Source organism: Hylobates moloch, unplaced genomic scaffold (assembly GCF_009828535.3).
Source record: "Hylobates moloch isolate HMO894 unplaced genomic scaffold, HMol_V3 SCAFFOLD_4, whole genome shotgun sequence".
Lineage (NCBI taxonomy): Eukaryota > Metazoa > Chordata > Mammalia > Primates > Hylobatidae > Hylobates > Hylobates moloch.
The window spans coordinates 86,952,742-86,979,605 of NW_026652279.1; the positions used below are offsets into that span (position 1 = coordinate 86,952,742).

The following is a 26,864-nucleotide window of genomic DNA, read 5'->3' on the forward strand; positions in this document are numbered from 1 at the left end:
GAGGCATTCAGTAATGGGCTACTTGGGCTAGACCCTCTCAGCTAAAGGATAGGCCTAGTCCAGTAAAAAATGAAAAAGGAAATAGAGGCAATTTTCCAAGTACATCAGGAGAAAAGCACTTTCATCTCAACTCTCAAGGTACAGTAATTGGCACAAATCTTTGGGCCCTGGCAGTGGAGACCTGGCCATTGGAACCAAGGTGGAGTCACTCATGCAGGAAACGCGGAGTGTGGGCTGGGAGTGGAGAGGAAATCATGGGGAGGAAGGCACATTCTTGTTTCTCCTAAGGTCTGGATGGGGCTCCACCCACTGCATGGATTTGCCCCTCTTCCAGTTGCATATGACCAACTCAATGCTCCAGTTTTGCGGACAGAACATATCTAGTTATTTTAATTCATACAGCATTTTTCCAGTCATTACTTTCTTCACTTTAAAGTCAGCAATGGAGTTATTTCTGAACCTAGACAGCAGTGAGCATGCAAAGTCAGAGAGGAGGGCAAACAACTCACAGCAATCATAATAAAAACTCTGCAGGAAAACAGCATCCTCCCTGGGCTGCCAACCAGAATTACATCAAATAATTTTAAAGGAACTAGGAATTTATTGTCATTAGTCTTCCCTCCCTGTGTGTCTCTGGCAGGATGTTTACTTATGGCTCAGCCTGAGTAATTGCACCAATTCATTAAAAATGAATAAATAAAACCCCTACTTGGTGACTGCTTTATCATTCTGAAGCCCAGCCTCCAGGAATAATTTTGCCAAGTTGAACACGGGCAGAAAAGGGAGGTGCTGATACAGTGCCAGCTCCTGGCTCTGTCTTTTCTGGGATATACACACTCAGTCACTTCAGATAAGTCACAAGGAATTGTACTTTAACCAATGAGTAGCATGTTGTATGGGGAAAAGTATGGATTTTGGACACAAAGAGAAGGATGCTAAAAAAAAAAAAAATGACTTCGATTACTGTGTGATTTTTGATAAATTATCCAACCTCTCTGAATTTGAGTTTCTTTACCTACACAATGGCTGTTGATGAGTATTACTTAGTTAACATAAGGGAAGCACATATCACAGGGCTAGAGAAATATTTGTTCTTAGTAAATGTACCTTCCTTCACATTAGTAAATATACCTCTTTCCCTTTCCTCTTGTTTTCTAGGGCTTGCTACATAGACCAGAACTACACCAACACGCTTTGATGCTAAAGCAGAATTTGGTACAAGGTGGCTGTAAGTCAGATCTCCTGGTAATTGTGTGAAACTATTTATGTTGATTCATCTAAGCAGCTGGTCTTTTGAGAGAGATGCAACAGACCAAAGAACAAAGACAGAAGCTCCAGAAGCCATGTTAGGTACAGTTTCCCTTAGCTCCTACTCCTCTTTCCTCCACTTCCAAGTAGTTGAGCAGCGTTAAAGCAGAGGTATAACACAGCTCTTATCTTTTTAGTCTCTCAATTTTAGACCCCCCGGTTGGGTTACTGTTAAACAATAAGGTTAACTCTGCAACCTGAGGTGACTTCTTTTATTTGTTTTGCTATTTGTTTATTATAAGTCAAGTGATGCATATGAAAAAAATGAAAACAATACAGAAAAGTAGTGTGAGGGAGAAAGTGAAAGCCTTCTAAAGACCCACTTCCTTCCCCTTCTGCCAAAATGCTGACCCCACACACACAACAGATTTGGAGCCTGACGTCCAGACTGAGGAAGTGACATATTGAATTGCATGAATTGCGCTTCGTTGGAAGCCAATTTTACCATTCAGAAGCCTCAGGGTTGTGATATTTGGTGGGAAACGGTTCTAATGGAAAGTGAATTTTAATCTTTATATTGGCTGAGTCTGCTTGAGGGGCCTTGATAGCCACTTCTTTCACTCCTGCATAAACACGTGTGAATATGCCTTTTGGTTCTATTGCAAACAAATTTAGACTCTGTAGAAATTACCAAAGTATTTTTATTATGATATATTAGTTAATAAGGTCTTTCTAACTCCTAAATTTCTTATTACTTTTTTTGAGAGTTACCCAGTAAGAATAATAGCTATCACTTTTTCAACCCACATGATACTCCTCAATTAACTGAAACAGTAAGTTAAATAGTTTTCCAGTCCTTTAAGGATGGTCAGCAAATAACCAAGGTGTTAAAAGAAACTGCTTGAATTCTGTATTTATTATTCACATTTAATGCATACAAAGAAACTCCAACAATCGTCTTCCTATGGATTTTTCGTTCTCCCTTTTCCCTCTTGGCCATGCTCGTCAACTTCATCCTACTCATGAGATTTCTCCCTAAAGCAAATTCAAAAAGATGAGAAAAAAATCCTACTAAAAAATCATCATTGGTTTTCCATTACTCACAAGAGAAAATCCAAATGCCTGTCATCCAGGCCTCTTTAGCCTGGTCCAATGTACATTTCCAGATTCTTCTTCCCTTAATTGCCTACATGGATGTAGCACAAGTGGGGCTGCTTCCACAACACTCTCCCAGGATCTTTGCCTCTAAGTATGGACTCTGGTGACTTATTCTATCCACTGAGAATGATCTTCACTCATCTGCCTGAGATATCCTATTTATCTGTATCAGAAATAAAAACATTTTTTAAAAAAAACTATAGAAGCAAAGTGACTGTAGCTACTCCTGCTTTGAATGATGGTGTGGGGATAAGATGCGAGATGTAGCATTGGCAACATTCATATTTGAAGAAGACAGTCCTATCAAAGCATTTGAGCTCAGATTAGGAAAACACTGTTTATTTCAAGGTTTTGTGCTGATGAAGTATGCAGTCCTAAAACAGAAATTTCGTGGTTTAGTATAGTCATAAATTACTTAATGGCGAGAATATGTTCTGAGAAATACATTGTTAGGTGATTTCATCATTGTGTAAATATCATAGAGTGTACTTATACAGACCTAGAGGGGAGAGCCCGCTATGTACCTAGACTGCATGGCATAGCCCATTGCTCCTAGGCTGCACACCTGCACAGCATGTTGTACTGAATACCGTAGGCAATTGTAACACAATGGTAAGTATAGGTGCATCTAAACATAGAAAAGGTACAGTATACATATGGTATAAAATATAAAACTGATACACCTGTATAGTGCAGGTATATCTAAGTCAGCTTAGAATTGAATTTTGGGTAAGGTCTGTAGTGAATTGTTCTACAGGGCCTGGGAGCCTTTTGTTGTTTTTTGAGAGGCAGCCAAGGTGCAGTGGAAAGGGGAGAGCTTTGTAAGATCAGCAAGGACTTAAGTGGAGAGACTGTCTAGAGAAAGGCCCATTAGGGAATGTGGCTGAAAGACTGTTCATGACAGAGCTGTCTAATATTTCCTGTCACATTACCTGCAGTGTGGTATGTACGGTCAGCCTCTCCACCTTCCCAACATTTTAGTAAAATTTACCCAACTCCCAGCCTACTGTGTGTGTAACTTCAGAAGAGAGAAGGAAGAGTCAGGGGCTGGCCAGCAGGACAACATGGTGTGGAAGGGGAGAGCATGTCCTAGGCAGAGCTGCTCAAGGGACAGCAAGAATGCAGCAGTGGTTGGGACCCCCGTGAATCCCCGGAGTCAACAGAAATGATGGTAGTTTCCCTTTACATATGTAATGGGCATAAACCAGTTTGAGTTAAATCTTAAAAACTCATGATAGTCCTGGAAAACTAAAGGACACGGATCATAAGCAAGAAGGTCATATGTGGGCAAAATATCCACTCCTGAAACTCCAACTGAGAGATCACATTTCCTACAAAGTAAAAACAAAAATTAAGGGATGATGGAAGGAAACAAGAAGAGAGCATGGAAGGAACTGCACAGCTGCAACGAGAAGAGGTGGCGGCTAATAGACACAGTATTTCATGTGATGACCCTGTCAGCATAGCCTGATGAAGCAATGGTGCACTGCCTGCAGCAGCTCTCTTCATAATCCCTGCACTGGGCTTCCTTCCCATCACTCCCCTATCCCCACCCATGTCAGAAAATCCCCAGGCGTAGCAGTCCTTGTTGTCAAGGAGAGGTTTTTGGCCTGGCACAGTGGCCCATGCCTTAATCCCAATGTTTTGGCAAGCCGAGGCAGGATGATCACTTGAGCCCAGGAATTAGAGACCAGCCTGGGCAACAGAGTGAGATCCCATCTCTACAAATAAAAAGATAATTAGCTAGGGGTGGTAGTGCATGCCTGTAGTCCCAGCTACTCAGGAGGCTGAGGTGGGAGGATCATTTGAGCCTAGGAGTTTGAGGCTGCAGTGGGCTATGGTTGAGCTACACTGCACTCCAGCCTGGGCAACAGAATGAGACTGTGTCTCTAAAATTATAATAACAATAATAAAAATAACAATAATATGGAGAAGTTTGGGAAGAAGGAGGGGTTCCAGAGCTATAAAAAGTTTCTTGCTGAGGTTGCCCAAATGTATTTTCTCAATGTTCTGCTATTTCAAGAAATGCTCAAAAATTCTATGGATGTTTGCTAAAAGAGAACTTTTGAACTATTGGGCTTCACAATAATGTTATTCCATCCATATTTTCCTTCATATAAAGTTGGTATTAAATATGTATTTAGGGACAGGTGACTCCAAAGTCTTAGTTGTGATTACCCTGTGAAGAGCATAATTTTTCTAATCAAAACTGACATTTCAACTTAAAATTGGAATTCTTCTAAATTTTCATATACAGTTTCCCTAAATATTTCTCCATTAAGTTGTTATAGACTATACATTCAATCAGAAATTTCTTTTGACCATTTCTGTGCATTTATCTTTTAAAGTAATATGAGTCTGGAAGCCTAGGATCATAGAGTTCAAAGGGCCCATAGAGATTACCTAGTTGACACCTTTCATTTTATATATGAGGAAATCAATGCCCCAGAGGTAGGGAATTAAATTTTACCCTTCTCACTATATTATTATCTTTGGGCTTAACTAAAAATAATAACTTCTCAAATAGAACCTATAAATTCAAAACCACTCAGTACTTGATACAGTGGTAATTCATGAGGATGATGACAATTTTATTTTTAGCCCCATTCTTCACCCCTCCTTATGGTCACACACTTTGACATGTGACTTTTCAGTTTCTCCCAGGAAAAGGATGGAGAATATTTCCCTGATCCTTCAAGTTTAACTTTAAGTTTAGCCAAGTGATTTATGCTGTTCAATAAACTGAGGTGGAAGAGACAGTGAGGGAGCCATATGCAAACCCAGACCTTCCAAGGTCTGTGGGTTTCGGCTTGCTGTCTGGGGCCATGCCCATCACAATGAGAAGAATATTTCTTTTCTAAATCATTGATCCAAGGAAGATGAGAGGCACATGAAGCATGGCTATCCCATGCAGCCCACAGATGTGCAGTAAGAAGCTGAGCTGCCCAGCAACTTGGGCTTAAAGTAAAACCACCCAGCCGAGCCCAGCCATCCTGCTGATATATAAAACAGTCATAAATGACGGTGGGTTTAAGCCAGTGAATTTGAGTACACTTTGTTGTGAGCAATAGCAAGCCATACAATGATGAATCATTCATAACCTCCAAATCTATTTTGAAATTATTGTTAACAGCTTTTAATTGCAACATGGCTTATTTTCATTCCATGTTATATACATTCTAGGCTGAATTTTACCCAAAATCAGTTAAAGTGCTGTACTGAGTCATTCCTGTGCTCAAAAACAAATGCTTCAGATTCTTCCAAGTGCCTGAAAAACAAGTTTAAGTTCCTCAGTCTTGCTTTGAGCCTTTGCAGATTAGCTCTCACTGTTTCCTACAGGTTTCCTGCCTTCAGCTGGACCTCCCTGGTGTGTATGTGTATATAAAGTATGGATTTTGGAGTTATGCGTGTGAATTAAAATATTGGGTGTCCTCACTTTATTGTCTTTTAATTTTGGGCAAATTCCTTCACCCCAGCCCCAAGTCTCATTTTACTTGCAACGCAGAGCCAATTACACCTCTATCGTTCAGTTACTACGAAGATCCACCTAGGTGGCATATGGAAAAAACCTGCCTTAGAGCTTAGCTTTAGGCAGGAACGAGGGTAGGGAGAGAAGAGAGAGCAGCTATTCCCCTTTTTCCTTTCTTCCTGCCTCCACTCTTGGAGGGTAATACCCTAAATCCCTGCTCTCTACCTAGGAGAGCATCAATAGTAAAACTCACAGCCTCTCTGATGCCCACGTTCCTCACAGAGGAAAGGGCAATGTTGAATGTTGCTAGAATCTGGCATCCATTGAACCATTCTTTTGGTGGTCATGGTGATGGTGCCTACAGCCAGACCAGGTGCACATTTCCTTTTTCACTCTCAGTATTCTGTCAAACACGAACCTGTTATTGAGAGGTAACTACCTCACGTCATTTCCTGCCCCTAAATGAATATGTAAGACATTTCGAGGTCCTCCTTCCTCCAGCTGAGTGGACACAGAAGTTTTGAGCCCATTTTGCAGGCCCAGTAGGATTCAGAGTAGAAGGTAAAAAGCTTATTTCAGTCTTGACTCTAAGACATGGTGTCCAATCCAACTCTCTGTTCCATTCAACTACTTTCTTTTGTGTATGATCCACTGGTGAGCACTCAGAGGAGAAGACGGCTTCCTTTTCCCTCTTCTTTGCATCTCTCTAAATTCAGCCTGTTCAAAATCTAGCTGCAATTGTGGTCTCTGATTCTTTGCCTTGAAACTGCAATAAGCCTAATCTCTCTGTGTAATTCATGTGGCTTTTGTATAATTAGCTACGTTTTCATGTTGACATATTATCTCCTCTTTCAGTTGATTCAGTTGATTCTATATTTACCTTTATCAAGGCTAACATAGCGCCTGTCCCAGGTAAATGTCCACAAAATATTTAACTTATTTATGAATAATCTTTTCATGCCTATTGTCCTATCCAAGAAAAGACTATACAGATGAACTTATAAGTGACCCTTGGCTTGGACCAGTAATGTTGGTTTGTTATTTTAACTAATATTAGAATTAAAATCGCTCACCTATTGCACAATGGCCTGTGTTTGCTGCTACCTGTCCACGTTTCTTGGTTCTCTTCTCCATCCCTGTTGCCCTGCCTTCCCTACCTCCCACCACCACCATATAGACAGTACATCTCCAGATCCTGAACTAACATAGTTCTCTGATCACACCTCTTTTTTCCCATCTTCCTTAATCTGCCCTGCCTTTAAGGCAATTTCCCTTAATTGTTGATTTATTTAATTTTGTGGGGCCTATGAATTGACCCTCCAAGCTCTGGTTATTTATTTCTTCTGCTATACTTTCCTTAAGTAGAAAACAAGTAAACCTCTGATTTTTGTTTGTTTGTTTGTTTGTTTACAAAGCAACTAAAATTTTGCTAGCTACTAAAATTTAGTAGCAACTTTTTAGTAGACAAAACTGTCTATAGACTTTCGGGTATGTCTATAGACAATCTCTGTACACTGACTAGCTGCTGAATGTAATGCTAGGTAAATATTGACTAGGTTGGATTGCATAGGATTAACATAAACAGTGATTCTTTTGCAAAGAAAGACATGGAAATTGGAACACTAAACTTTAGCAGTTGCCAAATGAAGGGTCTCAGGAATCTGAAATGCCCTCTCCCTGACTCTGTCAAGAGGTTCATACTAATACAAGCACCAAAAAATAAAAATTTCTGTCAAATTGATGTTTGATCTTGTAGACTAGCTTGTGCTTGACCTGCAGTGGTCAGTAGAGCGTGACATTGTAAATGGAGGACAGCAAGAGAGACTGTGTACCCAAAACCTGAAGCAAAGGCTGTGTTTGGAAAATACAGGATGGAAAAAATATATCACCATGGCAACAAATTACTTTTATATTCACATAAAGCAAAAATAGATCTCTCTCTCTCTCTTTCTCTTTCTTCCTCTTTGAGAAGCACATATTTTAACATGCATGGAAGATTAAAGGTGATATGCAGAAACAGCTGCATGAATATATTTTCATTTTATTTAGTTTATACTAATGTTGGTATCAATCTGAAAGACAGAATTTTGATTTGAAAGTATCTCAGTTTCAGAGAGCAGGAGCAGCTTAGGGGAGAAATGTATAATTTAGTCAAAAGCTCTATTTTGACTTAATATAATGATGGCAGAATTGAACTTATCAAAACAAAATGTTCCTGGCATCAGTCACCAGGAAAAATAATATTCCTTCACGTATTTTTTCTTTCTATTTGAAAAGCCCCAAAATGTTTTGCCCCTCCTTTTAGCTAACAAAGAAGAATTCTTCAGTTTAAATTACATGAAGGTAAATGATATTTTCAGGAGTTACTAGATCAGGTTCTTCTTTTTCTTTAAATTCCCAAGTGTTGTTGCACAGCGTGGTGACTGCTATGGAACATTGGTATTGAGTTTCAGGAGAAATAAGGGTGATAGGATCCAGTTCCCCCCAGCAGAGTTCTTGGATGTCAAGTCCTGATAAATCCCCACCGCCTCCTGTGTCCAAGCTCTCTACTGGCTTAATTGGGTAGCACTAACTTGTCCCAAGACAGTGGGGAGTGAGACCTGTAAGTCAACTAACATAAGGCAGATGTTTTTGATGATACATTTTATCACATTTTGTTTCTCTTAAAACATTATTTTCAACACTTAACGATAATTCTTATTTCCTTTGTGACATCTAAGGAAGATATCTCATAAGTTTCTTCCCAAAGCCAGCAAACTATTTGATCAACCCTGTGAAACTGTCACTTCTTGTAAAACAAAAATGGCCCAATATTAGCAGTTTCATAAGGTTTTAGCATAGTAGGTATCATATCCACTATAATGGTCATGGGACTACCCCCCAAATCACTGAAGTTATTGATGATTCACTTCAAATTCATCACCATCTTCTTTTTGCTTTCATAGATGAGAGGTGAAAAGCCTTCATGTTTAGCGATCAGTTGTGTTTCTAACCATCTGACTAGGTATAGCCAAATCTAAACTCATTATCACCACTCAGAATCTAGCAAGCTTACTTCTGGAATGTCTGTTTCAGCAATTGGCACTCTCACAGAAAAATCTGGGAGCAATCCTCAATTTCTCTCTCTCTTTCCTTCAGCTCTCAGCACTTATAGTCACTGAGTTTCATCAACTGCAACCTTCCTTTCTCAGCCTCAACGATACTGACTGCTGCTATAATTCAGGACTTTATCACACCTGCATTAGTGCACTAGTCACACAAGTAGTCTCCACACTTGCATCTCCTCATACACAAATTCAAATTCCACTACTGCCAGAGTAACTTTGCAAATATTACAAATCTAAATATCCTTCTCCTCATCAGAAACTTCATGTTTCCCTATTGCCTAAGGATAAACTCTCAATAGCTAATTGTACCCACCTGGGAGCACCATGTACTTTTATTGTTGGCTTCATTGGCTTATCCTGGCTACCATCCCTGGAATAGCTTACCTCACCCTATTCCATCTTGCCCAGCTTGGAAATCCCTAATCATCATTTAAGGCCAAACCCAGGGGCCATGAAAACTTTTGGTGGGAAGAATGAGCTTATTTCATTCGTTTATAGTTTATTTCTATTTCTTCTGCCTACTTATAACCTTCATTTATCTTATTGTAAGTTTTTGGACACTTTCTTATTTATTTACAACAGCTTATTCGATATATTTTGTGAATGTGTTTTTCAATTTTATTTACATTCAGATATCTATAGAATATACTTGTATATATAGTATGGCTTAGGGATCAAACTATTTTTTTCCCAAATAGAGTTACTTGTCCTGAAACCATCTTTTCTTTATTGTTCTGATAAAAGATTTATAGAAATTTTCTAATATTTTTCATTGATTTCCTCTGTCTACATAAATCAAACTACATCATTAATGCTTTAAAATGTTTTTTAGTATTTGATAAAACAAATTCTTACTACTTGCTCTTAACTATCTAAATTTCCTTGACTATTGTCCTGCATCTTCTCTTCTAAGTAAACTTTAGAATCAGTTTTTCAAATTTCATTTGGGTTTTAATTAGAATTGCTCTCTGTGTATAGAGTAATTTGTTGAAAGACAATTATTTCCCCCAGTCAATTTCCTTCAGAAAAGTTAACTGACCATAAATATGTCAGTTCATTTCTGTAGACTGTTATCACTCTGCCTTGGTAACTGTGGCTTTATACCAAATCTTGCAACCTGATAGCATACGAGCTGCAATTTCATACTTGTTTTTCAAGAATGCTCTGACTTTTCTAGCTCACTTGCATTTTTATATACATTTTAGAATCAGCTTTTTAATCACTTCAAAATGCCTTATTAAATTTTGATTGGGATTGTATTGAATTGTTCAACTAATTTGAAGAGAATTGATATTTTGACAAAATTGAGTCTTTCAACCCACAAGTATGTTTCCATTTATTTCAGTCTTCTTAAATGGTTCTTAGTAATGTTTTGTAGTTTTCAGTGTAGAAATCTTGCAGTTGTTAAATTTATTGATTTTTTTCCACACAGCCCTAAATTTTTAATGCTATTATACATCATGCTTTTAAATTTCATTTATATTTTTATGTGAAGTTTATAGAAATTCAACTGATATATTCATATGACACAATTTGTCTTCTGTGATCTTCCTGTATTCACTTATTAGTCTTAATGTTTCTTTTGCAGATCTCTCAGGATTTTCTACCAATACAACCCTGTGATCTCTGAATAAAGACAGTGTGTGTGTATACTGCATATATATGACATATATACATTTATATACTGCATAATGAACTTATACAATGATAAATAATGTAATAATACAATTCATTTTTCTATTTATTTATTCTATTTCTTACTTCATTAGCAAGGACCTCCAGGGCAATTTTGAATAGAAGTGATGAGAATGAAACTCTGTCTAGTTCCTGATTTTAGGATAAAAGTGTAAACTATTTCACCATTATATATAGTTGTGCTGTATGATTTCTGTAGACATACTTTATGAGACTGAGGATCTTTCATTCTATTATTGATTTTCTGGAAGTTTTTTTTCTTGTATCATGAATGGGAATTGAATGTTTTCATGTTTTTTTTCTATACCTCTTGAGATAATAATATAATGATTTCCTTTATCAGTTGTTCAATGAACTATGTTGATTGGTTCTTGAATAATAAACATATTTTGCTTCCTGAGATAAACTTCACTTACAATACTGTATTCTAGGTGTTTAAAAATATTTTATTCATTATATTTATTATTAAATATTTTAGACATCATATTTTAGATTTTAATATTCAATGGTTAAATACTTTATAGTTCAATTTATTAAATTTAATGTGCTAATTATTAAACCTTTTAAATTGATTATACATTCAAATAGTATGGAATATTTATTAAGTATTCTATTTTTATTTTTATTCAAAATACTTTTTAAAATATTTTCCAGGATGTGATTGTTTATATTGCTAAGGATTTTTGCATCTGTATTAATGAGACACATTTGTCTCTCTTTTAAAAATGTCTTTGGTAGTCTTCTAGACAAATAAGAAAATGTTGTTCCTGCCTCTTTAATAATCAGTAGAGTCTGTGGAAGATTGGCATTGTTTCTTTCTTGAATGTTCCTTCGAATTTACCATTAACGACATCTTTTGGGGACAATTTTAATTAAAATTTCAATGTCTTTAATGGATATGGGGGTATCCAGACTTTTCATTTATTTTTGTATCCATTTCGTGGGAGTTGGTAAATTGCTTTTAAAGGAACTTGTCAGTTTCGTTTATCTAATTTATTGCCATAAAGTAGTTCATAATATTTTGTTATTATCATTTTAATATCTAGGGGATCCCTGGTGAAGTCCTCTATTTCATTTCTGATATTGGTAATTGCGTCTTCTCTCTTAGTTTTTTCCTTGATTAATCTTGCTGGGGGTTTATCATTGTTATTAATGTTTGCCAAACCTACTTTTGTTCTTGTAGATTTTGACTTTTGTTTGCTTGTCTTCTCCACTTTTGAAGTGTATTAAATTTGGAACAATAGACAATGATATATTTCTCTATTTAGATATTCTTTAATTTATCTCAATAATGTTTCATAATTTTCTGTGTAGAGATCTTGTGGCCATTAAATTTATTTTGTATTAGTTTTTGTTATTATATGTGGTATCTTTTTTATGATTAAAATTTATTCCTGATGAATTATAGAAATACAAATAATTTGATATTATTAACATATATAAAGTGATGTTGGGAAACTCACTTTTAAATTCTTGGTTTATCTGTAGAATTTTTGGGTTTTCTACAGGCACGATTTTGTGATTTGTGAGTAATAACTTTTATTTCTTTGTTGACAATCTTATACATTTACTATCTTTGCATGCCTTACTGTTTATATTAGAATTTCTAATAAAATACTTAAATAAATGACATTAGTAGACATGTTTGCCTCATATCAATCTCAAATGGAAAGTATTTACTATTGCACCATTACCGATGATCTTTACTAAAGGTTTTGAGCAGATATTTGTTTTCAAATTGAAGAAATCCCCTTTCCCTCCTAATTTGTCAGAGGAGTTATTTTTGAATAAAAACTTGTAGAAATTAAAAACTTAAATAAAACTTGAGAAGGAGGGAAACTTATGCAAGCGTGGAGAAAGGGTGTTATGTGGAGAGAAAACAGTCCATGCAGGCCCTGGGATGGGAGCACACCTGAGATGTTTGAGGAACAGCAAGAAAACCATGGTTGCTGGAGACACATGGGAATCAAGAGGGAGCAGGAGAACATGATGGAAAAAGGATGGGGATTGGGAAGGACAAGATATGACTTTTGTATTAATACAAGCATTGAGATTTCTCTGTTGCTAATAGGAGTCAAAGATAGAAGGAGGGAGGCAGAAAACCTGAAATCATTCAATACCTCTATTTATAATACTAAAAGAGTCAACATTGCAGAGATGTCCCCAAATTAATCCATAGATTCATTGTAATACTAATAAACATCCCAGCAAGGTTTGAGGGTAGAAATTATAAGCTTATTCTAATATAAATATGAAATTTGAAGACTAGCCAAAATCATCATGAAGAAGACCCATGTGGAAGCACCTCCATTGCCAGAAATCCTTAAAGCAAGGTAATTAAGACAGCACAGGGATGATGCAAGGATGAAAATATGAAACAATAAGCCAGAAGAAAATGGCCAGAAATAGACCCACACATACAGACATTTGGTTTGTTACAAGAATGCCTCTGCAAGGCTGTAGGAAAACAATGTCCTTCCAATAACTGGTGTTGAGCCAGGTAGGTATCTGTGTAGGAACCTACTTCATACCATTCCGCAAAGCAATTTTTGATGAATTGAAGTCAAATTAAGAAAGACGGCCGGGCATGGTGGCGCATGCCTGTAATCCCAGCTACTCGGGAGGCTGAGCAGGTAAATTGCTTGAACCCAGGAGGTGGAGGTTGCAGTGAGCTGAGATCGTACCATTGTACTCCAGCCTGGGCAACAAGAGCAAAACTCCCACCTCAAAAAAAAAAAAAAAAAAAAAAAGAAAAAGAAAGAAAGGCAAAATCATAAGACTTTCGCAAGGCTACATAAGAGAATATCTTTATGACCTTGGGATATGCCAGGGTTTTTTAAAACGGGACAAAAAGCATTAACTATAAAGGTAGAAATTGCCTTTAAATAAGTCATTAAAATAAGAACTTTTGTTCGTCGTAAGGCACCCTCAAAGACTGAAGCATATATATATGTATATATAGATATATATAGACAGAGAGACAGAGAGAGAAAATATATATAGCGTATGTATACATCTCCATACAAATATATATATAATATATATACTTCCATATGTGTGTATATATATACTCTTTAGTCTTTTATATATACATATATATATATATTTATATCTCCTAGTACCATTTACTCTTCTATGTGTTTATAACTGATTTGATTTGTATCTTTTCACTGATTTTTTTTCTTCATAGGCTATGGTGTTCAAGGTAGCCTTTTGTTTATAATAGTAATTATTATAATAAATGTGACACTTCTAGTAACATACGAAGCATTCTATTTCATACACTTTTGGATATATTTTTGGATGAGTATACTAAATACGTTCTTTTTACAGCCCTTCATTTGTCAGTAAATTATTAACAATTATTAATACTGGCCTATATTCAACCTCAATAGCTTAAATAACTGAAAAATTAGTTTTAAATGGCACCTTCAACTCTTGATGTTTTCTTCAGCCAGGTCACTCCTTCTCATAGTCTTCTTTGCTTCTGTCAATCACGAGCAGCACATAGTCTGGTTGAAAGACCACAATGGTCATGCCAATAAAAAATGACCATTAAAATTAAAGGCTTCTGACTTTTTAAAAAATCATCTCTTCTCTCCCTGCTTTTGACCTCTTCCTGTCCATCGTTACTCCCAAATGGCTGCTGCTTATTGGTTTCTTCTGAGCATAGCTTTGACAAATGGGACAAAATCATCTTTTTCTCTTGCCTCCACTTCCACAATTTGATTAAAATTCTGAAGATTGAATAGGGATTTTTTGAATGATCATCTATCATACACAAGATAACCTTGCTATTAGTAGCAGGGTGAATTCATTTGTTTCCTTTCATTATTATTGCTTGGCTGACTAAATAAAAGCTCTTTGGTTACAAATTGTTCCCTATAGAAAAAAGAAAATCAGGACTTGTCGAAGTAGATAAACTGAGATGATAAATTGTATAGCATGTGATGTGCTTCTCTTTAAAAAATAATAATAATGTGCCTATTTGTGTCATTCAGTCAGCAAAGATTTTTAAATGTTGGCTACGTATCAGGCAACTGAATTATGTGTTGGGAATGTAAAGTCAAATAAGACACATTCCTGCCCTCAAGGAACTTACAGTCTAATGAAGAGTTGAAATAAGTACATAAGTGGTTATATTTTACTTTGGTAAAAGATATGATAGAGAAATAATAAATAAATAAGATGGGGCCAGTTAGGAAAGGCTAGATGATGAAAAAGGGGAGTAGAGAGATGTTTCAATCACATTATATATTTTCAAATAGCTAGAAGAGAGGATATTAAATGTTCCCAACACAAGGAAATAATAAATATTTCATATAGTGAAGATGCTGATTACCCTGATCTGATCACTATACATTGCATGTATCAAAACATCATTATGTACTACATAAATATGTACAATTATTATGTGTTGATTTATAAATAAAAATAAAAAACTATTTTCTAAAAACAACAGAGGGGTGGTGGATTCTTGGTATATGCCACATATAGGACTGTGGTGATGAGTTTATGTCCTAAGATGAGAAGAATGACTATTCTAAAATATCCTATTGCTGGATGTTATTAAGAAATGGCTTATATTTTAGAAAATTCTTTTGCTAACAGAGAAAGATGGATTGAAGGGGAGGTCAGACTGGAAACAAACTGGCTGAAAGATCCAGGTGAGAATAATAAGAGTGTTATACTATGGGTCTGGAAATGGAGAAGCAGGAGGAGCAAAATAGATGTCACAGTAAGTTAGCACAAGATTGTGCTAATTTATTCTAAAATGCTCCTAGGCTTCAGGTTTGCTAGGTGAGGGATATAATAATATGCTGGGAATTGGGGTGGGTATGATACAATCAGTTTCAGACATGAAGAATTTGAAATACCTGTGAGACAACCAAGTGGAAGAATTTAGCAGACTTGAATAAAGACTTGGAATTCACTAGAGTAATCCTGACCAAAAATCTAGGCTTCTGGAGTTATTTGCATGCTGCCTAATAGTTGAAGCCCTGGATATTGATTATGTCACCCAGGAGGGTGTGAAAAGTAAGAAGAGTAGAAAATCAAAATGGGCCCTAGGGAGCGTCTGCTGTTAAGGCCTGAGTCAGAGAAAGAGGAACCCCAGAGGACCACAAAGGAACAACCAGAGATGCAGGAGAATCTAGGAGACAGCTATGCCATGGAGATAGGAAGGGGAAAATTAATTCTCAAATATTACACAGGCCAAAAATCACATCTGACTTTCAAACAAAATTATGGACCAATAGGATTGGGGGATGCAACTCATTAGGTTTGGAAGTATTCGGGGTTGCTGAAAAGAGTAAAGGATGTAGAAAAGATGCAATTGATGAGAAAATAGGAAATGGAAGAACAAAAACAACTTGTTCAATTAGGATAGCATGAAACAAATGCAATTCTTTATGCCTGATCGTTTGGTAAATTGGATAAAAGCAAAAACATTCTTGATCTTAGAACCATGAGGGAGTCTCCGGGCCTTTGGTGTCCCCGCCCTTTCTCTTTTAGGCAGGTCAGGTATTTTCATATCTACATATAGACACGTTAACTGAGGCTCACAGAGTGATTCACGTGATATTTAGTTAGGTGTAAAAAACATCACCCAACATATCACAATCAGGCCTTTGCCTATCCTTTTACCTCTCCTACCAGAAAAGAAAATACTGTTTACTGGTAATGCTTGGGAGTCTGCGCCATCTTGCTTGTTAAGTTTCAGGCCTCTTTCTTGTTGCATGCAAGCTTTAATTCTGAACTTGGAGAATTTTGAAGGAAAACAGCCATATGTGACAAGGGTCATAAATGAATTGTTTATTATATCAATTCCTGGCTGCAGTAGAGACTAGGTTTTGTTGTAGTAAAGTAGCTTTCAAGGCTTTTTTTTTTTGGTTTCAACAAATCATCTTTTTTTTTTATTATACTTTAAGTTTTAGGGTACATGTGCACAATGTGCAGGTTTGTTACATATGTATCCAAGTGCCATGTTGGTGTGCTGCACCCATTAACTCGTCATTTAGCATTAGGTATATCTCCTAATGCTGTCCCTCCCCCCTCCCCCAACCCCACAACAGTCCCCGGAGTGTGATGTTCCCCTTCCTGTGTCCATGTGTTCTCATTGTTCAATTCCCACCTATGAGTGAGAACATGTGGTGTTTGGTTTTTTGTCCTTGAGATAGTTTACTGAGAATGATCGTTTCCAGTTTCATCCATGTCCCTACAAAGGACATGAACTCATCTTTTTTATGGCTGCATAGTATTCCATGGTGTATATGTGCCACATTTTCTTAATCCAGTCTATCGTTGTTGGACATTTGGGTTGGTTCCAACTCTTTGCTATTGTGAATAGTGCCGCAATAAACATACGTGTGCATGTGTCTTTATAGCAGCATGATTTATAGTCCTTTGGGTATATACCCAGTAATGGAATGGCTGGGTCAAATAGTATTTCTAGTTCTAGATCCCTGAGGGATCACCACACTGACTTCCACAATGGCTGAACTAGTTCACAGTCCCACCAACAGTGTAAAAGTGTTCCTATTTCTCCACATCCTCTCCAGCACCTGTTGTTTCCTGACTTTTTAATGATGGCCATTCTAACTGGTGTGAGATGGTATCTCATTGTGGTTTTGATTTGCATTTCTCTGATGGCCAGTGATGATAAGCATTTTTTCATGTGTTTTTTGGCTGCATAAATGTCTTCTTTTGAGAAGTGTCTGTTCATGTCCTTCACCCACTTTTTGATGGGGTTGTTTGTTTTTTTCTTGTAAATTTGTTTGAGTTCATTGTAGATTCTGGATATTAGCCCTTTGTCAGATGAGTAGGTTGCGAAAATTTTCTCCCATTTTGTAGGTTGCCTGTTCACTCTGATGTCAGTTTCTTTTGCTGTGCAGAAGCTCTTTAGTTTAATTAGATCCCATTTGTCAATTTTGGCTTTTGTTGTCATTGCTTTTGGTGTTTTAGACATGAAGTCCTTGCCCATGCCTATGTCCTGATGGTATTGCCCAGGTTTTTTCTTCTAGAGTTTTTATGGTTTTAGGTCTAACATGTAAGTCTTTAATCCATCTTGAATTAATTTTTGTATAAGGTGTAAGGAAGGGATCCAGTTTCAGCTTTCTACATATGGCTAGCCAGTTTTCCCAGCACCATTTATTAAATAGGGAATCCTTATCCCATTGCTTGTTTTTGTCAGGTTTGTCAAAGATCAGATAGTTGTAGATCAAGGCTTTTTTAAAAAAACCAACAGAAAAGCCCCTTATAGTTAAATAATATAATAGAACCAATATAGAAAATAGCATTCCAGGATATTAAACAATAATATTTATTAATATAAATGTACTTTATAACATATTGAAATTATAGAATATATTTTTACATTGTATTTTTTAAAGTCACTTCATGAAGTTGTTTCAGTAAACTCAAACAATTCAAAATTGAGATTATATCAGAAAGTTGAAGATAAATGAACCTGCAGCCAATATCTGTCATGGCTTTTGCTTACATAGCTTGGAGAGAGTCCATATTCACACAGATAGGGAGTTGTAAATGGTGATTTTTTTTTTAAACAACTTACCTTGCATTATCACAATACTCTCTGCTTATACAGAGGTGGTTAAGGAAGCACTGCACAAACATGAATCCATTTGATGGGACAGGATAACACATCAGTTGATTCCAATGTCGAAGTGTGCTATGTAATACATTTTAAGAAGCAAGTTGGTGTTATTTCTGATTTTGAACAGTGAGAATATATTTAAACATAATTTATAGTAAATTTCTGTCAGACCCCTGGAGTACATAATCTTTTGTGTAAAATAAAGCCTATTCAGGTCTTATTACAAGGTCTACTAAGCCAGGGTGGAGCAGTACTTTTTAAAGTAATAGAAATTTTTATAAAACCCTTATTGTTTTTAAATAAAACCTCTATTTCAGAATAGTTTTTTTTATTTACACTAAAGTTGGAAAGGTAATAGAGCATTCTCATATATACCCCACATCCGATTTTCCTCATTATTAACATCTTCTATTGCTATGATAGATGGACGGCAGTTAATGAACCAAGACTGTGCATTATTATTAGCTAGTCAATATTTATTCACTCATCATGCATTAGTCACCGTGTTGCCTTAAGTTCCTCTTGCTTGCAACAGTTTCTCAGACTTTCCTTGTTTTTGATGACCTTGACAGCTTTGAGGAATACTGGTCAGGTATTTTGCAGAATGTCCCTCACTTGGGATTTGTGATTTTTTTCTCATGATTACATTGGTATTGTGAATTTCTGGAAGGAAGCCCACAGAAGTAAAGTGCCATTCTAATCACATCACAATCAACAGGACTCATCACTATTGCTAACCTTGACCACCTGGGCAAGGTAGTGTTTGTCAGGCTTCTCCTCTATTAAGTTACAAGTTTTTTCTCCCTTTTTCGTACTGAACTCTTTGGAAGGAGGCCACCATGTGCAGCCCACACTTAAAAAATGGAGAGTTATGTTCCATCTTCTTAAGGGCAGAATATGTACAGTAATTATTTGGATTTAGTCTACACGGGGCAGTTATTTCCTCTCCCCCTTTTATTTTTCTAACCTTATTTTTATTGCTATATAATTGTTGTACATATTTTGGGGGTACATGTGATATTTTGATACCTGTATACAATGTGTAATGATCAAATCAGGGTAATTGGAATATCCATCACTTCAAACATTTATCTTTGTGATGAGAACATTATGAATTGTCTTTTCTAGCTATTTTAAAGTATAAAATACAATGTTGTTAACTATAGTTATCCTACTCTACTAATACTAGAACTTGTTTCTTCTATCTAACTGTATTTTTGTAACTCTTAACCATCTTCACCTCATCTCTGCTCTCCCCAGCTTCCCTTCCCACCTCCGATAACTCCCATTCTACCCTCTGCTTCCATGAGATCCACTTCCACATATGAATGAGAACATGCTATATTTGTTTGTGCCTGGCTTATTTCACTTAACATAATGACTTCCAGTTCCATTTATGTTGCTACAAATTATAGGACTTCATTTTAATATTCCATTGTGTATATCTACCACATTTTCTTCATTCATCCATTGATGAATACTTAAGTTGATACCATATCCTGGCTATTGTGAATATTGCTGCACTAACCATGGGAGTGCAGATGTCTCCTCAATGTACTGATTTCCTTTCTTTTGGATGTATACCCAGCAGTGGTAGTTCTATTTTCTTTAAGAAACTCCATACTGTTTTTCATACTGGCTGTATTAATTTACGTTCCAACCAACACTGTGTAACAGTTTCCTTTTCTCTCCATCCTCACGAGGATTTATTTTTTGTGGTTTTTAATACTAGCCATTCTAACTGGGATGAGATGATATCTCGTTGTGGTTTTGATTTACATTTCCCTGATGACTGGTGGTGTCGAGCATTTTTTCATACACCTGTTGCTTATTTGCATGTCTTCTTTTGACAAATGTCTAATCAGGTCTTTTGACCATTTTTAATTGAATAATTGATAGGTTTCTTTATTTCGCTACCAAATTAAGTTCCTTATATATTCTGGTTATTAGTCTGTTCCCAGATGGACAGTTTGTATTCCATAATTTTCTGTATCAGTATGAGTTTGTGAATTTTTATTTCATATGTTTATAATCCAATACTTCTTTCACTGGGAACCCTTTCGGCTAGTTCCTATGTTCTTTGGTATACCCCATCATTGTGGGGGTTTTCAACTACTTTTTGGCACTTTCTTATTTTCTTGCAGCACAAATTAGTCCAAGTTCATCTTGAATATTTCCTGTCCTCGTTCTACAATCAGTCGCTTCTCCAAAGAACCTTGGTTCATTTTATTAGAGAATAATTATCAGAAACCAAAATCTGGGTGCTATGTAGGCTCTCTGCTCCCAGAATATCATTGCTTCTAGGCCCCCTTTGCTGACAGAGCAAGAAAATATATTTGTGGATTCTACATGCATATACCTTAATTTAAATTAATTTAGTTTTGTTCAATTCTAGTATACATGTATAGGGGTTTCAGAATCATTAATCCACATACTTGTTGGGCAGCAACTTTATAAGCCACAGTGCAGTGCTTCTGTGTGCTTCTTTCAGCCTTTAGTCTCATAGATTCCAGTCATTGTCAAAGTTACTTAGGTCAGCACCTTTACTCCTATGCCCCTCAGTGAGCTTGTTTCATACATTTGTAATACAGTGAGATAATTTTGCCACATTCTATATTCAATCCTGGGATTTCCAGACCTCTTAAGAGATGTTTAAAGATTTGCGTAAATTACTTTTTTTGCTGTAAAGTTCTATGGGTTTTGACAAATACATATGGCAAGTATCTACCATTACAGTATTATATGGAATAGTTTTACCAGTCTAAAAAAATTCTTTATGCTCAAGTATCTACCGTCACAGTATTATATGGAATAGCTTTATCAGTCTAAAAAAATTCTTTATGCTCATGTACTCAACCCTTTTCCTTTCCCCTATGAAACTTCTAGCAACCACTCATCCATTTACCATCTCCATAGTTCTGCCTCTTCCATATGGTCATGTAATTGGAATCATATAGTGTGTAGCCTTTTTAGACTAGCTTCTTTCACTTAGCAATATTAATTCAAGATTCATCCATACCTTGGCAGGTTTTATAGCTCAGTCTTTGCATTCTTGAACAGTTTCCACTATATGAGCATACTAGAGTTTGTTCATCAATTCACCTTTGAAGGACGTCTTGGTTACTTTCAGTTTGAGGTGATTATAAATGAAGTTGCTATAATCATTTATACGAGGTTTTTAAGATTTCAAATCAGTTAAGTAAACATCTAGTAGCATTATATTGCTGGATTATATGGTAAGACAATGTACAGCTTTACAACAAACTGCCAAACTGTGTTCCAAAGTGGCTGTACCACTTCTCATTTACACTAGCAATGAATGAGAGTTCCTCTTCTTCCACATCATTGCCATCAATTAGTATTATCAGGGTTTTGTTGTTGTTGTTTTTGCTGTTGTTCTAATTTTAGCAATTCTAAAAGGTATATAGTGATATCTCATTGTTGTTTTAATTTGAAATATGCAAATGATAAATGAAGGGGAACTTTTTATATGTTTATTTGGCACCTTTATTTCTTCTTCAGTACAGTGTCTACATTTTTGCTCATTTTTTAATTAGTCTGAGCCTTTTTCAGTTTTAAAATCTACTCTGATAAATAAAATAATTTGTATAGTTTTCCACTAATTGACACTGCATATTCTTACTTTCTCAAAATTTGGAGAATTGTTCTCAGATGTACTTGAGGTGGTCACTATTCTCTTATTTTGTAAAGTTAGCAAATACAGTCAGGTAAGAATCCTTAATTCATGACAAAAATAAAGACTCAAGGACCATCATTCCATACTGGAGAAGAGGTAGAGGTTAGGTAAGGAAATAGAGTTGTTTAGCAGCAGAGAAAACAGCAGTCTGGGCCCCAAATGCACAAAGATGTGACTGCTTATGGGCTACTTGTGAGAGCCAGGGCAGTGTGTCCACACACAATCAAAGTGAGACTGGAGATGAGCAAGTGGAAAACAATGTTCTTCATTACTACAACAGTTTGCCTTAAGTCAAGTAAATAAAAAGAAAAAAAGAAGCATATCATGTGCTAACTTATTTTCTAGGCACTTTCATGATCATTTCCCCCAAATGAAAGATTTGAAGCTTGTTTTGCTGCCAGGGTGATTTCTGCAGCCAAGGGTGCAAATTCACCAGACCTTGGCCAAAAATCAGTGTCTTCTTTGGATACCCTCAGCCTCTGTACTCTTATTAGCCATGTGTGGTACCCACTGTTACCGCCAGTCCTGTATCTCTGCCCTTAGAGCACACGGCCTATGGGAAAGAACAAAATACAGATCTCAATTTCCAGAATTACTATGCTGGAGAGACAATCAGAGGTGCCTTTGAGTCTTCTACTGGGATACAGCCTAGAAACAAAAAGAGAGGTTGCGGGTCACCTGATGTCAGGAGTTGCAGACAAGCCTGGCCAACATGGTAAAACCCCATCTCTACTAAAAATACAAAAATGAGCCAGGCGTGATGGTGCATTCCTGTAATCCCAGCTACTCAGGAGGCTGAGGCAGGAGAATCGCTTGAACTAAGGAGGCAGAGGTTGCAATGAGCCGAGATTGCACCACTGAACTTCAGCCTGGGCAACAGAGTGAGACACTGTCAAAAAAAGAAGAAGAAGAAGAAGAAGAAGAAGAAGAAGAAGAAGAAGAAGAAGAAGAAGGAGAAGGAGAAGGAGAAGGAGAAGGAGAAGGAGAAGGAGAAGGAGAAGGAGAAGGAGTTGAAAATGACTTTTATAGTCACCAGGTATTACACCCTATGAGATGCAGTCTTCACCCCTCCTTTTAGTATCTCCCACAAAATATGTTTCCAAGCCTCACTCATTGCTAGGTATGCCATACTATCTCCCTTTCCAGATGTGGCTGCAAAAGTAGAGAAGACTGGGCAATATTCAGCAGTTTCAATGAAGGTAGAAATAAATCACCTCCATGACACTGCACTGATTTTTATCTGCTGAGCTTTAGCCATGGACTGTTCCTTCTGCCAGGAATGCTCTCTCTGGTGAGCCATCCAAATGCTGCCATTCTGGGAAAAATCTGACCAAATCTCTCCTCCTTTAAGATATCTTTCCATAGGGATCTCTCAAATTCCAAAACTTTTATAGAACTTGCAGTTTAACCTTTACTGTAGTCTATTACTTATGTATATATACACACTCACACACACACACACACACACACACACTCTGCAATATTTCATATGTGTTATCTTTGCTCTTTTATGAGACAGCAAGGAGTCTATGGCTTTTACAGAGTAAAATAATTTGTGTTATTTTCTATATCATCCTTCAAAGCTGATACGGATTTTACTCACAATAGGCACTAAATGAATAATATTAAGTAAATTTATTCTTAGTATTCAGTCCAGAAATCACTGTGGCCATTCTTATGCCCTTCTGCAAGGTAGGTCCCATAAAGCCTCTTGACATTTTTCTATTTCATGCACTCTTTATGTATACATTTATCAAGTACCTATGACAATGTCATATTATTGTATTATATGTGTAATACATTAGCATCTAATACACTGTGATAGATGCTGGAGATAAAATGATATATAACGTATTGTCCCTTCCCTCAACAAGTTCACAATTTAGGCTTAACGGGCCATAATGTGGTACCAAGTAGAGCTAATATTGCCAGCTACATTTCCAGGCTACCAATTTTATTATGAATCTTGCAGGTAGAGAGTTCGGTGTCCATTTGGAGAAGCACAATGTGAATAGATTATGACAGGGACTTGCAAACATCTGGTAGACGCAAGCAGAAATGAAAAGCTCTCATTCCTACTCCAAAAGATAAAAATACTTGGTAAAATACAACAAAAAACATATAGTTGAACTTAATAGCAAGAAAGAGGAATCTTCAGGTGCTAAACATGAGAAAAGAACTCCAATCTAGGAGAAGTGGAGTTGTCTGTCTTTGAGGACTCAACATACACTGAAGCACCATCCCAGGGCTGGAAGTGGAGGTTGTGGGCCCAGAGATAAGGGAGAAGCTGTAGTTGGACTCTGTGCATAGACATAGACCTCAAGAAGGGACTGTAATAAAGGTAAACTAATATTTGAATATTTTATACTGTCTTGAGGATTTTGAAAAAAAAGTTCAAAAACATGATTTATAAAACAAATTGAAAAAGTTGGCTACATCAAAAAGTATTACCATTTTTTTTTTTTGCATTTCTGTGATTATTAGTGAGGACAGAGTCCCGCTCTGTTACCCAGGCTGGAGTGCCGTGCTGCGATCTCAGCTCACTGCCAACCTCCGTTGCCCAGGTTCAAGTGATTCTCTTGCCTCAGCCTCCAGAGTAGCTAGGACTACAGGTGCACGCCACCATGCCCAGCTAATTTTTTTGTATTTTTATTAGAGATGAGGTTGCACCAAGTTGGTCAGGCTGTTCTTGAACTCCTGACCTCAAGTGATCCACCCGCCTCGACCTCCCAAAGTACTAGGATTACAGGCGTGAGCCACTGCACCTGACCAGGAATGCTATTTTTTAAGTAAACACCAAGAGAAATTCTTACATAACTATTAAAGAGACATATATATTTATTGAATCATTACTTATAATTTCAAAATATTAGAAATGATCTAAATGGCCAGCTGCTGAGACATAGATAAATACAACTTGGTATGTTCTTGTGATGAAATGCTGCCGAGAAGAACCACAGCCCACTGACTGTTTTTGTCAATAAAGTTTTATTGGAAGACAAACATGCTTCTTCATTCACCTTATAGCCTATGGCTGCTCTTATGCCATAATGGCAGAATTGAGTAGTTGTGACAGAGACTATGTAGCTCACAAAGCCTAAAATATTTATGATCTGGCCCTTTACAGAAAATGTTTGGTGACTCTTGCTGTAGAGCAATTGAAGATAAATGTTACTGCATGAACAGATTTCAAAAATAATCTTGAGTGAAAATTACAAGTATTCAGAATGATGCACACCATTTATTTTATTCCTATTAATTTGTAAAACAAACAGAACAGCAGCATAAGTTGGTTATAGAAACTTTCTTGGCAAAACTTTTATAAAAACTCAAAGGTAAAAATTTTCATCCAACTCATGATAGTAGTTCCAATTCTGAAGTGAGAAAAGGAAAAAGAACTGAAATGATCACAAAAGAGAGTTCAGCTGGTCTGAAGGTTTTTTCTTCTGTTTTCTTAAAATACATTTAAAAGAAACTTAAATATATCAACTTTGTTAATTCTGCATACTTGATATTTGTTATATTTTCTCTGTTCTATTCTATATTTTTTTAATAAAAAAGGGGAAAGATCATCTTAGTAGGTTCCAGAAAACCTGGATTCTATCTCAGAGATGTCAAGGCTTGGCTCATACCCACCTGGCTGTTGCCATTTAAGTGTACACCAAGCCCCTTCCAACTCCCAGGACTGACATCTCTTTGGCTAGCAGCTTTCTCTGGCTTTCTCTGAACCCGATCAGTCTCTGCATGTAGCAGGCTGAAGTGTCAAGTATTAATTTCCACTCACCCACAAGACCTTTCTCAATGGCTGAAGAGAGTTGGTGTGTATGTGCTCAGCAGGACCAACAGTGAGAGAACCCTGAGGTATGTGTCCTGTGTTGCTTCCCAGAGTTCCCACCCAAAGGAAGTCAGTTGCATACAGTGAGAATGTATTTGATATTATGTCCAGTACTGCCTCTTTTCCCTTTCCCCTACTGGTGTTTCCTGGAATTATTTTCCAAGTGAACTATTGCACTCAAATTCTTGTCTCAGCATCTGTTTCTTGGGGAATTCAAACTAAGACAGTCATTTACACTCTATAAAATATGATCACACAGTTGTTTCCTCAAAGATCTAGAAGCAGAAACACCATTTGGTCCAAAAATCCCATTACAGGGTATATGCCCAAAGGGATATAAAGCATTGTGTTTTAAAAATACATGCATGTGTATGTTCATTGCAGCATTATTCTCAATAGCAAAGACTGGAATGGACCCAAATGCCTATCAATGATAGACTGGAAAAAGAAAATATGGCACATATATACCATGGAATACTATGCAGCCATAAAAAGGAATGAGATCATGTCCTTTGCAAGGACATGGATGGAGCTGGAAGCCGTCATCCTCAGCAAACTAACACAGGAAAAGAAAACCAAACACCGCATGTTCTCACTTATGAATGATAGTGAATGATGAGAACACATGAACATTTAGGGGGAACAACATACACTGGGGTCTGTTGGAGGGTGGAGGGTGGGAGGAGGAAGAGCATCAGGAAGAATGGCTAATGGATGCTGGGCTCAATACCTAGGTTATGGGGTGATCTGTGCAGCAAACAACCATGGCACATGTTTATCTATGTAAAAAACCTGCACATCCGGCACATGTATCCCGGAACATAAAAGTTGAAGGCAAAAAAAAAACCTGACAATAAATAGCCACTTAATATCGTTGGAATAGCTTACATAAAAAGACTGATAATACCAGAAATATGCTCACATATAATTTCTATAGTTATATCTTTGTGAAATAGGTTGGACAGGGCATATAATTTTCTGTTTTACAGGAGAGGAAACTGAGGGCTGAAGAAGTTATCTCCCACCACCACCACCAACAG

The 26,864-nt window shown here is 36.8% G+C and overlaps 1 long non-coding RNA gene across 1 annotated transcript; it reads left to right on the forward strand.

Annotated features, from left to right (window-relative positions):
* Positions 1-26,864, forward strand: LOC131383345 (uncharacterized). The gene is made up of 3 exons (XR_009213341.1): positions 1-138; positions 1,159-1,350; positions 26,814-26,864. It is a non-coding gene; the product is annotated as an uncharacterized LOC131383345 (long non-coding RNA).